This window comes from Ursus arctos, unplaced genomic scaffold (assembly GCF_023065955.2).
Source record: "Ursus arctos isolate Adak ecotype North America unplaced genomic scaffold, UrsArc2.0 scaffold_13, whole genome shotgun sequence".
Classification (NCBI taxonomy): Eukaryota; Metazoa; Chordata; class Mammalia; order Carnivora; family Ursidae; genus Ursus; species Ursus arctos.
The window spans coordinates 38,993,150-39,007,811 of record NW_026622797.1 but is presented as its reverse complement, the minus strand read 5'-3'; the positions used below and the strand labels follow the sequence as shown (position 1 = coordinate 39,007,811).

Here is a 14,662-nt window from a genome sequence, read left to right as displayed (position 1 = left end):
GAACTCTCTGTCTTAAACTTTTTTTGGGTAAAGTTGTCTATGTATGGACTGGCATTGATTAAACAAAATAGCAAGAGGAGAATTTGTAAATGCAAAAGTGAAGTAATTTGAAAATCTATTAGCTGAGAGATTTCTGCTCAGACTATTTTTAGAGGACACAAATAAGGAAAAAAGGTAAGACACAAGAACCTTTTATATAAAAAGACACAGAGAATGACAGTCAACAATAGAAAGCACTGCACAAAAGAAAAAGAAAAAAAGAAAAACATTTATCCTGTGCGGCATGATATTAAAATATTCTGAAAGAACATGAAAATTAATTATGTACTTCAGTTTGCCTTTACAAATGAGTTAGAAATGTCAAATTTCTGGATGAATGAGAAAGCTAAACACTGAATCATTTGCAGGTGTTTTCTGAACACAGCAGAACCCAGAGGATTCTGAGGTGCATAAGAAAAGCCCCACAGATCATGGTGGGTTTATCATACTTGTATGCACATGCATTGTTGTTGACAATATGGTCAAGAGCAAAGAAGTCCACGTTGTGCTTTGCACTGAAAGACAGTCTGATGTGGTAAAAAGAACACTGAGGAGGACCTCAGAAGACCTTATCTAACTCTGCCTCTGCTCCATATTTTGGCAACTTGTTCAGGAACTGTGGCATAGAGGGCCTCTGTTCTGAAATTAGAGGATTGAGATTAAAGAGTTAAATATATTCTTCTCTAAGGCTCCTTCCAACTCTAGCATTCTGTAGCTCTGTGATCAGTTGTTCTCTTAGAAGCTAAACTAGACATAGTCACGTCGTCCCTTGCATAGGCTTCATGGCAAAGAGAGGTTGTTATATGTTTAGAATGGTAATCACTGGAAAGCATGAAAGGCTTGAAAGTCTTAGAATTAAATAAGCACGTGGTTACTTACACCAAAAAACTCCTCTTCCAACAAGCACAAATTCTTTTTTTTTTTTTTTAAAGATTTTATTTATTCATTTGACAGAGAGAGAGACAGCCAGCGAGAGAGGGAACACAGGCAGGGGTAGTGGGAGAGGAAGAAGCAGGCTCCCAGCAGAGGAGCGTGATGTGGGACTCGATCCCAGAACGCCGGGATCACGCCCTGAGCCGAAGGCAGACGCTTAACGACTGTGCCACCCAGGCGCCCCAACAAGCACAAATTCTTGATCAAAATAAGATAAGGCAACCCCCTCCCCATACTGTTTTATGGTGTAAAGGATGATTGTGTCTATGATTAAGAAACCAAAGAGAACATGCTTTCATATGGAAATGTGTGGCTTCTTCAGGAAAACAGATTTAGAACGGAGTTGTAAATAGAGAAAATCTCGGTGATCTGTGCATTCCTGCAATCAATATTACCACTTTTAATAAAACTTTCTATATACAAACATTTATATTTGTAAATTGAATATTCATATTAGACATTTCTTACTATTCTAGAAAAATAATCAAAAGGTAGAGAACATAAATGAGATATGTTAAATATAACAAGCTGGCATACTAATTCTACATTCTCATTTTCGAAAAAAGAGTCAAGTTCAATTTGAGATCTGTTTTTCAAAATTCTTTAAGAATAAATGGCTGTATGAATAAACTTGAGTTTTACATTGCACATAAATCCACCTTCATATTAGTATTCACACTGAACAATAACATCCTCTAAGGATGTTTTGCAGTAAATTTAACTTTTTTTTTTTTTTTTTTGAGAGAGAGAGAGAGAGACAGAGGCAGTGGAGAGTGGAGGAGCAGAGGGGAAGGGAGAGAAAGACTCTTAAGCAGGTTCCATGCTCAGTGTGGAACCCAATGTGGGGCTGGATCTCATGACCCTGAGATCATGACCTGAGCCACAACTGAGAGTCGGACACATAACGACTGAACTACCCAGGCGCCCCAGTAAATTTATTTAACTTAAAAAAAATATTTGCTAATGTGTAATTCACATACCATTAAAGTGATCCATTTAAAGTACACGGTTCAATGGTTTCTAGTATATTCATGCACCACCACCACAAACAGCTTTAGATCATTTTCATCACCACAAAGAGAAACTCTAAAGCCATTAGTATGACTCTTCAGTTCTCCCCAAACCATTCTCTTCACACTAGCCCTAGGAAACCACAAATCTACTTTGTTTCTATAAATTAGCATATTTTGGACATTTTATATAAATGGAAACATTCCTGTGTTTTGTTTCATTTAGCATTATGTTTTCAAGTTTCATCCATGTTACAGCATGTATCAGCACTTCATTCCTTTTTATTGCTGAATAATATTAAATGGTAAGGACAGACTACATTTTGTTTATGCATACATCAATTGATAGATATTTGCGTTGTTCCCACTTTTTGGTTATCATGAATGACATTGCTGTGAAGCAGTGTTAAAATGTTATGCCTGTATAAGTTTTCACATGAGTATATGCTTTTATTTTTCTTGGGCATATACCTAAGAGTAGAATATATAGTAACTATCTTTAACAGTTTGAGGAATTGGCAAACTATTTCCCAATGAGGCTGCACCACTTCACATTCTAACCAGCATTGGATGAGGCTTTCAGTTTCTCCATACATTTGCCAATACTTGTCCTTGTCCATAGCCATCCTGGTATAAAGTGGTATTTCATTGTGGTTTTAATTTGCATTTTCCTATTGGATAGTGATGTTGCATATCTTTCCATGTGCCTTTTGGCTATTTGCATACTATCTTTGGAGAAATGTCTATTAATGCCTGTTGCCCATTTTCTAAATTGGGTTATTGATCTTTTATTATTTAATTGTAATAATTCTTATGTATTCTGGGTACAAGTTGCTAATCAGATATATGATGGACAAATAATTTCTTCAATTCTGTGGATAACCTTTTCACTTTTTGAGGGTATCCTTTAATGCACAAAAGTGTTTAATTTTAGTGAAGTTCAGTTTATCTATTTTTTTCTTTTGTTACTTGAGCTTTTGGTGTTATATCTATAAAACTATTGCCTAACACAAGGTCATGAAGATTTACTTATTTTCTTCTAAAAGTTTTACAGTTTTAGCTCTATGATCCATTTTGAATTAATTCTTGTGTATGGTGTGAGATAGGTCCAACTTCATTCTTTTGCACCTGAATATCCAGTTGTCCCGGCACCATTTGTTGAAAAGACTATTCTTTCCCCCCATTCAGTTGTCTTGACACCCTTGTGGAAAATCAAGCGACTATAAATGTGTGTTTTTTTCTAGACTTTAATATTGTTGATTTCAATTCACCAATCTGGTGAGTATCAATTCTACCAAATGGTGAATTGAAATCAACAATATTAAAGTTGTCAACCTTAAAAGTAAATAACTATATTTAGGTTCAAAATGTAACTGTTCAACAACATGTTGGAAGAAGTTTTAAAAATAACAAGTTATATATAGTTGGTATTTATTTTAGTTTGAGAAGAAGAGAGTTAGGGCATGATAACTGGCTTTTTAGATATCTGAAATTCTACCTATGAAAGATGAAACAAAATGAAGCAAAAGAGTAGGATAACATTATAAGGGAATAGATTTAGTACAGTGAGCATACTTTGTACATTATAGAAGGCCATTCTGATGTATTTATTAGTTTAAAGTATTATGTAAAAAGATCATCCTAATAATATTTGATATTCAGAATACATAATGGCCATCAAAAACTGCAAGAGGCTCAGTGATTAAAAAGATAGTGTCATGTCCAATATCTTCCATTTACCAAACAAAAGAAAAGGATTAGACTATTTTAGAAAAATTCTTATCAACAAGATTTGCAAAAGATTTCCCCTTTCTGTCCAGTTGCATGTAGTCCAAGTGAGGCTGCAGCACTCTGGGTACTTTTTAGAGTTGACCCATTTTGCAGCTGACTTTATTTCTTTCTGGATTAAAAATAGAAGGCAGAGGTGTGGAGGCACATCTCTTCCATGAGTGAAGTGGCAGTGTAAGTTAACATGGAGATTAGTAATAATAATAATTGCTAATAATTACCAAATACTTTCTTTATAAAGTTGGTAAGATTATTAGTCTCATTTACTAATGAGGGAATTGAAGTTTAGAGAGGATATGTAACTTGCCCAAAAACACAGAGCGCATTAGTGGTGGGGCTGGCATAACTCAAGGGTGTCTGAATCTAGCTGCTATGGTTTTCTAACTTCCAAGAGAAAAACTTAAGCAAGAATTATGAAGATTTAATTTAATGGCTCAATCCCTTAAGTGTATTCCTATCTTCCTTATCGTCATTGTGCCATTTCTTCTGCACTTCCTTTGCTTTGAAAAACTTTGTGGAAATAGGTACTCTAGGGATTCCAATACATCTGTTTGGTTTTTTTGAGTGTGTTCGAACTTTTAGGCATGAGTAAATGTGGTGGCAGCTTGACATCTGTTAATACTGACAGGTCATGACATGACACCAGGAAGCACTAGAAACATAAGGTGTTATGGGATATTTGGTTCATCTCAAGCTATTTTTACATATTTTAAAATCTTAGATCTGTTAGTCGTGTCCTGATTTTGTTTATCCTCAGAGTTATCTACATACTTAAGGATGCTTTAACTTGAGGAAAGTCTCTAATCTGAGTAAATGTGGCCTGTAAGAAAAGTGTATGTAGGTGCTATGTTTCCCTGGGTCAACACTATTTATACCCATGCCCTCCGGGAGCAGCTGAGAGTCTTTCATCATCCCCAGATCCATGCCCCAGAAGGGCTGCCATAAAAAAGTACTACAAACTGAATGGCTTAAAAAGAACAGAAATTTATTTTTTCACAGTCTGGAAGCCAGAAGTCTGAAACCAAAGTATTGGCAAGGCTATGCTCCCTCCAAAGCCTTTAGGGGAGGATCCTTCCTTGTCTCTTCCAGCTTCTGGTAGCGCCAGGTACTCCTTGGCCTGTAGATGCATTACTCCAGTTTCTGCCTCGCTCTTCCCATGACATTTTCCCTGTATGTCTGCATCTTCACATTGTCTTCCCTCTTTTTATAAGGATACACAGTCATATTGGATTAAGGGCCTACCCTAATTCAATGTAACCTCATCTCAACTTGGTTATATCTACAGAGATTCTATTTCCAAATAAGATCACATTCATAGGTACTGGCGTTAGGACTTCAAAATATTGTTTGAAAAGACACAATTCAACCTATGACACCACATCTGGTATTTGTGACACTGCTGGAGTGTCACTGACCGAGGCCAATTCCCTAGAGAAGCCCAGAAGTGGGGGGACTCATTCTACTAAAAATAAGTTAGTCTCTTAGCAGTTAGAATGATTGCTCTTTCACCAACTCCTTCACAAAATGGTTGTATTTTCATGATGATGTGAATTTTCTCATATTCGAAGGGTCCCGAAGCTAATGTTATTTCAACTAGTGCAGCATGATATGACAACAGTAGTACTGCAATGCAATGCAAATATCAACAACCACGAAATCAATAGACTGAGCAGATGATGTGACTCAACTAGCTGTGACAATCAGCAAATGATTGATGTGAGAAGCACAGCTTTTGGCAGCAGCTGTTTCACTGAGAATTGGTTTTAGTGAATCATCACCGCAGCTGCCATTTTTCTCTGAGCCAGATAAATCCTGACATGAATAAGGTGCTGTTATTGGAGATGTAAATGCAGCTAGTAATAAATGTCACTGGCCTAAGTCTGAGACATGTAGTCACTTGCAAATTCAAGAAAGGGGATGATTTTGATATTAAATATATTTTTGTTGAGTTTTGCCTCTTTTTTTGTCCTGTCTATAACCGTGCATTGAATTTAATGTCTTAATGCGAAGCATATCTAAATAAGTTAAAGTGAAGCATATGTAAATGAGTTAATCCATTTTCTAAAAAGCAAATATATTTAATATAAAGAATTGAGTGGGTCTAGTAAACAACACTCTGGGAGAAAATAAATCTTTATAAAACGCATATTAAGATTTTCCTTTGTTCTAAATTTGTACTTCAGTGACATCAACAGTGTTTAAATTCAGCTGTGAGTGTGGACTGTGGTGTGACTGGTAGTCGTGAAGTGCGGTCTATACAGCCTAATGCAGTGGTCTGCTCCAAATACCTCTCCAGTTCTAAACAGATCATAAATTAGAAAAGTGAAGTTTTTTTAGTTGACCCATATACCTGGATTAAAGAAAAATGTTTAAAATGACAATGACAACAAGCAACAATGTCAAAAAGAAACAAGACTAGGAGGCATCCCTTAGCAAAGTTAAATAGGAAAACCAGACATGAGCATTACGGCCTAAGTCTCTTTACTGATGAGCTGAGTATGAAGTCTTTACTTGATCAGTTTGTTTTTCAGAGATTGTTTTTACAGTTAGTGCTTAAGAGTAACTCTTGAAAGACCCTTTAAGAATGGATTTATCTCAAAATGCTATTTCAGGGGTTTTTTTCCTTAATATTATTCTAAAATCTGAGCCTGAAATTCTGTATCTTATTCTAAATCTGTAGCATGTTAAATAGTGAGCAAAGATAAATGCCTTTTGAATAATGTTCCTCTAATATATTTCTCTTTTATGTGTGTTTTTCCTAGACTATAGGAGAAAGAAATAGCCATACAGAATATCAGGACAAAGTAGATGCAAGAAAGAGACCTTTAGGCCAAGAACTAACAGAATCAAAATCACACAGGAATTCACACAGTTAGATTTGAAAGGAAATGAAGGTCAGAAAGAGAAAAAAAAGAGTTGGCTGTAAAGTCAGTTTTGTTAGTGAAAAAAATAAAGTGCATTCAAAAATTTCTCAGGCCTTTTCTGGTCCTATGTTGGCAACTGGTTATTTATTTTTAAAAGTTTTTTAAAGATTTATTTATTTGAGAGAGCGAGTGAGCATGTGCTCATGTTGGGAGGGGCAGAGGGAGAAAGTCTTCAAGCAGACTCCCTGCTGAGCACCGACCACCAGGCTGGACTTGATCTTAAGACCCATGAGATCATGAACTGACCTGAAACCAAGAGTTGGATGCCTGACAGCCACCCAGGTGCCCTGGTAACTGGTTATTTAGAAGCAGTTTGGTTTTAGATGAAGCTGAGTTTATATTCCCTTCCCCCCACAGTAAAGAAATGCCCTATGATCTTGTGCTAGTCACTTAACCTTCTAAAGTATAGTTTCTCCTTGGGTATAAGGAACATCCTAATAATGACTATCATTTATTAAGCACTTACTGTGTGTTACGCATTATACTGAGTATTTTCAGACATTGTCTCATGTAATGTTCATAACATATTCTGTGAGGCAGAAGTTTTCTTTCCACATTATAAATAAAGTTGGGCCGAAGTTATCCAAGTTATAGCTATTAAGTTCTAGAGACAGTCTGGCTCCAAAGCTCATGTGCATATCATTATACTGTCTTTAGTATTAGAATCTCTCCCAGCTTTAGCCTTCTCTGACCAAACCTTTTAGAGTGTCTGACTTCCTTTGCCCAGTGTTCTCGCCTTTGACACTGCCTCTCAACAAGATCAAGAAGGGTTATGTGGCAAAATACCTTAAAGCTCCCACAGGCTATCTACGCAGATATGGAAACTGAAGTCCAAAGGCTTTACTGTATTGTAAGAGGTCATTATATCTATTTCGTAAAATCATCTTGTCTTACCCAAAAGGGCACTAAATAATAATAATGATGATGATAATAATATATGTATTTATATAGAATAATATATATTGCAATATTTTTATATTTAATAATATATATATTCTTTAAAATTGAGGCTGTATTTATTGGTACTCTTCTTCTACTTCATACCCGTTACTCTAAGAGTCTGTGAAATCACTTTCTGGTAGATATGGAAGGATGGCAACACTTTTTTTTTTTATGTTGGTTAATTTGTCTTTATTTTTTAAATTTAAATTCAATTAATTAACATATAGTGTATTATTAGTTTCAGAGGTAGAGGTCAGTGATTCATCAGTCTTATATAACAGCCAGTGCTCATTACATCACGCGCCCTCGTTCATGCCCATCATCCAGTGCTATGTCGAGCTGCCTTCAAGGATACTGCTGTGCTTCTAAAAAAACAGCTGGCTCCTTTGAACAGGTTATTGATCTCATCAAGGTGAGGATGGAGCATCTGGTATTAAAATACAACGCTAATAAAATGTCCAATGAAAGCCACTTTGAAAAAAAATGTGGCGTATTTTCCACATATTTACTTTTGCTGCTCGTGTGGGTTGAATTAATCAAGTTACACTGCTTTCTTGAGACAGTGTGACTTGGTGTGAGACGGACATGGGTTCCAATCTTGACACTGCTTGGTGCTGGCTCTATTATAACCACAGGCTTTTTCAGGTATCCAATAGTATTAACATCTACTTTTATATACTTTTATATAGTATAATACTTTTATAAAGTATAATACTTTTATATAGTATTAACATCTACTTTTTTTTTTTTTTAAAGATTTTATTTATTTATGTGACAGAGAGACAGCCAGAGAGAGAGGGAACACAGCAGGGGGAGTGGGAGAGGAAGAAGCAGGCTCACAGCAGAGGAGCCCGATGTGGGACTCGATCCCGGTACGCCAGAATCACGCCCTGAGCCGACGGCAGACGCTTTAACGACTGTGCTACCCAGGCGCCCCTACTTTTAATAAATAGTATTAACATCTACTTTTGAGGCCTTTTGTAAGGATTCAGTGTGAGAATGTTTAAGACACCTGGAAAATCATGAACACTCAGCAATTGTTAGCTGCCTTCCCTCCCGCGATGGTATATTCACTTTAATATATAACATCATTTTCATTGGCTTTCTTTGTGAACATAAATGCCAGATCTAAATATGCTAGTATAAATATAAGGGTATTGGGGTATATACTTAAAATTTTAACTCTGCTTTTTTATTAACATCGAAATTACTTTATTAACTGTGATGCCTAACGGTGTTCTCTTTAGCCCCAGTTATACCTATTAAAATGTTGTAAATCATTTGGAACACATCTGAGGCTTATGAGATGATTTCCTGGTGTTTGAAGATTGTGATATAAGCAAGAAAGTAATATAGGCTAAGAATTTTAATATTGTTGGAAAAATTTAAAACATAACTTCCTTTATTGAAGCTTGGCAAGCAAACATTAAGAAACAGGGACTAATTTATAATAAATGTTCAACTGGTGCTTTAGCGATGTGGTTTTTCTATGACACATGATAAAGAGGTAGAGAAAGGGACTTTCCTGAGTGATCAGAGTGTCTTTCAGTTTATATGCTCAATGCCAGGAATTTTAGAACCACACAAGCCACACCTGAGGAGATGGGCAGGACAGATGGGAGCAAAGCATGACAATTTTGCATATTGTATGCGAAGTACCATGAAGCACAATCCTCCTTCCTGCCCCCACCCTTGATACACACACACATTCTTCCCTTATATCAACTCAAAATTAGAGAAAAAAAACCTTTTTGCCCCAACTTGATGGTGTACAGTAACTTGTTCAGGTATTTTGCAACCATTTATAAAGGAGAGGTCATTTTAGGGCAAGTCCTTTTACCCCAATTTACTTAGAGGAATAAATAGTAATATCTGGTTATTATATTTAAAAAGGGGGGAGGGTAGAATCCCACAATTTGAGCCAGTATTAAGAACTTTAAAAAAGATTATGAAACTCAAGTATAATGCTACAAACACTGAGGACAAAAACTAACCCCCACACAGTTTAAAGACCATGGATAATGCAGTCACTATGTGAAGAAGAAAAGATTACCAACAGATTTCTCTTCAAAGGAAAGGAGAGGAATATCAATTCCTCATACAAAATGAATTCGTATGATTGGTTTCAGTAAAATATAATGGTAAAGAATCCTGGAATTTTGATGTCCTTGGGTAACTACAATGTACATTCTGCAGCCTAAAGCTAGGGAGAAAATAATCTTAAGAAAAAATTAATCTAGTTATCGTCATCAGTCTGAATTGGACAGTGGTGGACAGTGGAATGAAGAACGGAAGTCTTTGGTCTGACGACTCCCTAAAACATGTCCTCCTGGGTGGGTGGCAGAGGGCAGGTGGGGAAGAAGAGCTAGCTAAGAGCATGGTGCACAACACTGCCTGAATATTCTGGAATGCTGGTGATCTTCTAGTAATTGGAACACGTCTGGCAAGTGATATAGATTCCCAGACTCTTATATGTCACAGTTGACTTGCATGTTGCCAACCTTGTATTAACTTCAAAGCATAAATTTAGATCCACTGTGAATTACATTTAGATCCAAAGTGAAATTGAGATCCACTGCATCTTTGAATGTAACTTAATAAAAGGTGGGGAGGAGGCTTTTGTTTCATTTTGTCATTTCCAGATATCAGCCTCACAGAAAGGATGAGAACAGTAGCAAAACACTTCTGCTTCCACTTCCCTTTACTCCTCTCATCTCACTCCTTCCTCTACTGTGAGAATTAGGAAAAGAGAAAACGCTATAAGCATCTGTTGCTTGTTCTTTTCTGTCTTGGGATTCTGGACATTTAAATGGAAACTAAAGCGTGATTGAGACCTGGCTTGTTCAGAACCCTGATTAATGCTTTTTTATTTCAAGAAATGTTTGCTTTAATTTTTCATGAGAACTTTAAACAGATTTAAGAAGTTTAGGCTACATCAAATCCGTTTTAAATTTGTTTGTCTTCTTGGATTAAGGTTCATTCTGTTATTCCATGATTTCAAATCATTACCTTTCTCTTATTAAGGTAAGAACAAACTTTTTTTTTTTTTTTTAACCTTTGCTGATTACTGCTGCTTCTTCCTGCCTTCTGGGAGAGCACCTGTTATTCAGTTTTTGACACACTGATCTCTCTGAGCCTGAGATTCTATCAGTTCTCATCTTTTCAACTATATCCTATACAAAATTACTGAAATTTCCATTTTCGATTTTCTCCTCTTGCCTGAGTCTCAGGCACATAGTTCCAGTGACTCACCATGTGTGTCCCCTGGGGTATATTGGGACCATTTAAACTTTACCAGCTCTCCTCCTCATCTGTTATGATGAGGAGTTCTCTAAACATAAAACCTTGGAATTGTTTCAGCTCACTGCTTTCCTTCATTGACTATAGTTATCACCATGTTACATGGATTTTTCCATTTTGAAATGTTTTTTAGATTCATCTGTATTAGTTAAGAGATCAGTTTGCCAGTTATCAGAAAGTGCCAAAATAGCTGGATTAAACACGATGTAAATGTAGTTTTGTGTTGTGTATAGCTCAGGCCGATGGTACAGGGGTAAAATAGTGGCATGGCCACTGTTAGGAATGTAGGCTCCTTCCATCCTGTTGCTTGTCTTCCCCAAAGTCTTGATTGTCCTTGTCTGCTTGATGAATGATGGCTCAACACTGTGGGTACAGACCAATGTTGAAAAAGGGGACAAGAGGAGGCAGAGGCCACATTCCCCTCTCTTTCAGGGTATAACCTAGAAATGAAATACATGACTTCTGCTCATAGTCCATCTTTAAGTGACAAAATCCAATTTCATGGCCTTATTTAGCAGCATGGGAGGCTTGGTTACATGGTCCTTAGCTGTGTGCCTAGCTAAACTTCCTATTTCTATAAAAGACAAGGAGTAGAGCTAACCGGGAGCCAACCAGCAGCATCTGCTACACCTTCCTTACTCCAATTTTATTGCCTTTACCCTATGGTGGGCCTTTATTGCCCATTGCCAAGATTATTTCTACAGACCTTTAGCTGGATTTATTGATGGCTCATTATCAAGCCACCCATTCTTTCTTTTAAAGAGCCACTTTTTTTTTTCTCTTGTTTAACCCGTGCTCTTAACCTTCAAAGCTCTTAATAATCTGGTCCTATTATACCTGTTTCTAATCTTTTTTTCAAAGTTCATTCATTCATTGATTCATTTATTTATCCAGTAAATATGTGTTGAGTGACTACTCTGTGTCAGACATGGAGTCATTTATTTTCCTAAACTAGTGTTGTGGATGGAAACATCTTCATGAATGTACATACTTGCTAATGTCACAATGATTCATTTCTTTGAAGCTGGTTTTCTCCATTGTCATGCTTGAGAGGTTAAATACATTTTAAGAACAGCCTTTTGAAGCGAGGTCTTGCAGTCGAAGTGGTTAATTTGCTTTCAGGAATCAGATGATGTTCACTTGACACATTTCAACTTTCAGGTTTTTATACATTTTAGAACTATGATTTGCTTTTAAAAACAAAATGAAAATAGAAGAATGCTTAACGGAAGCAGCTGTAATGGATTTAGTAGCTCATTGAAATTGTAAAATTGTTCAAATGCAAGCATGAACTAAGGATTACCTCATGTGTTACAGTCGTCCAGTTGCTTCTTTGTTCCCGAACACCTTAATCTCTTCATCCTCAGTCCTGTAGACTGAGGTGTGAAGGTGTATATCACAGAACACACCTTGTTTGGACTTTGTCTTCTAGACTACATTTTCTTCTTTTTCTATAATCCTAGGTGATACAGAGAGAGACATTTACTTATTACAACTAATCTGACATTGTTTTTATATTTGTTCTTTATTCTTTCAGAGAAGATGCTGGACAAGGTCCAGGTCTTGGGCAAGGTATGTGAGGCTGAGTTGTACAAATATAGGGTCAAATCTTTATTTAAAGTTTTTATATTTTTTTCATCATTTTTAAACTAATTTTGATTTTTTTTAAAAAATTGCATTAAGTATTATTTATCTTGACTTCTGAGGATTCAGGGACCTCCTGAAATCTTGTGTTTGAGGTGCGCCGGATCCTTCTTCTTTATGTAAATTATTTGTATATCGACATGGCTGGCTGCTTCAGTCATTAATACTTTCAAGTTAGGAAATGTATATTTCAAAGAGAAAATAAATTCTCATTATTTTACCAAACGCTAGAAGCAAAATTATCTTAAATGCCATCATGTCATCGTAGTTTAAGTATTTACATTTACAACTGGGATAAGATCAGGATACACAGGGAAGCCACTCCATGAAGACAAGGCAGGGGCATTTGAAGGGGAAGATGAAAAAGTGCCCGGTTTGAGTAACTTCAGGTGTTTTATTCCATTCTGTCTTGAAATGGCTGCTCTGGTTCCATCTCCAGACTGGTAGCCTCATCTCTACTGGCAGTGTGGTTATGTCATTTTCAGACTACACCTTTGGAGGAGGAGAGGAGGAGGGGGAGAGAGTGGGTGGAGCCTAGGAGCTGCTTTAACCAGAGCGGTTCTGTGTGTATCTGTCTTACATATTGGCCATCTGCTAAAAAGTTCATTTGGAAAAAAAATTTTTTAAAAGTTTGAAAATCACTGGACTAGATAATTCACAATTCTGAGTGTACATGTAGTTCTGATATGATGGATTTCTGCTGACCTACCCACACCTTGATCTGCTTCTCTTGTCAGTCATATGACAAACACCCTTTGGTGAGACCGCTGCCTTCTCACCTTGAGTATCTCCTAACCTTCATATATAATACTGTAGATTTAATAGTAGTTCTAAGAGAGATAGTAGAGAGAATTAGACCTTGTGCAGTGGCAATGTCCTACAGATTCTGCATCTTATATTGAAGTTCAGGAAGAACATAGTAAAATACCCAGTTATATCATTTTTATTTCATTTTAAATTTCTGTCAATGTATCTAATATATATAATAATTTAAAATATAACATAACTTATATAAGTCTATTAGTAGAGTGATACTTACAATTTACAAAAATAAGTATTTATAAATAGGAGATGTGCACTCAAAATAATTTTATTGTTGTTGTTAGTTGCATGCCACTGTTCTGGAAACCTTTTCAGAAATTACTGCTCTTCTGCTAGTAAAATTGTTGATGGTTGATAACTTAGGATAAGTAGAGACTCTCCCAGTCTCTTAATCTTTAGCATATCCCTCATAAATCTAAATTTTGATGGGTGTGAGTTATCAAAAATATGTTTGGAATAGTATTTTCAAACTCCATCCCATAAGTGTACTTGGATGTAACATAACCTGCAAAGAGGTAGAGAAGGAAAAATAACTATGTCAGCATACTATTTTTTTGTTTGTTTGTTTCTTGGTTCTATTACAATGGGCAGAAATAGTGGAAAATTCATAAAATGAAAACACTAATACGATAAAGGTATACAATAGGGATTTTTTTAAACATACATTTGAAAGACACAAATAACAATGTTTAGTCTTATCAAACTGACTTTAAATTGGGTTCCAGTTTGCAGTTTCTGCTAGAACTTTGCCAAGAACTGTATGCAGATGTTTGAAAAAATTGGGACTGCAAAAGTATGTTTTTGTAATCTTGTTTTTTAGGGGTGAATATTTACATTATATTACATAAATTTTGAAGCTTATAAATTTTTATCTTATTACTACTTCCCTCATGATTGTGTTTTCATTTATTTTTCTCTTCCTCTTCTCAGTTCCTTATATTTGGCCTGAACAAATTAGACTCAACTGAAGAGAAATAGTCCCAGACACAGAGTGAGAGGAACAGTGCAAACCGTATGGGAAGCTGGGTACAGGAACAAGGTTAAAAGATGTCCATTTTGGATTTTAAAATTCTTTCACAGTGATAAAGTATGCATTCAGGCAGCTCTGAGTCTGAAAAATACCTCATGCCCCTTGACACTCAACAGATATTTATTTTATTCCTCCTACCATGTACAAAATGTTGTGCAAGAGCAATGAGTCACAGCCAATGTCCTCAAAAGGCTTTAAAAAATTATGTGAGATGGAGATGGGAAAGCAGT

At 36.1% G+C, this 14,662-nt stretch overlaps 1 protein-coding gene across 7 annotated transcripts in view; it reads left to right on the top strand.

Moving 5' to 3' along the window:
* The window catches only part of PKIB (cAMP-dependent protein kinase inhibitor beta), a 190,718-nt gene that overhangs the window by 133,349 nt on the left and 42,707 nt on the right, over positions 1-14,662 (top strand). Inside the window, exons 8-9 of one of the 7 annotated variants that reach the window (XM_026504729.4) lie at positions 12,474-12,508; positions 14,333-14,441. The exons of 5 other annotated variants lie outside the window; for them this stretch is intronic. The gene's annotated coding sequence lies outside the window, so the exon portion shown is untranslated. The remainder of the gene's footprint in view (positions 1-12,473; positions 12,509-14,332; positions 14,442-14,662) is intronic. One more of the 7 variants, XM_048226126.2, reaches the window with a different exon arrangement.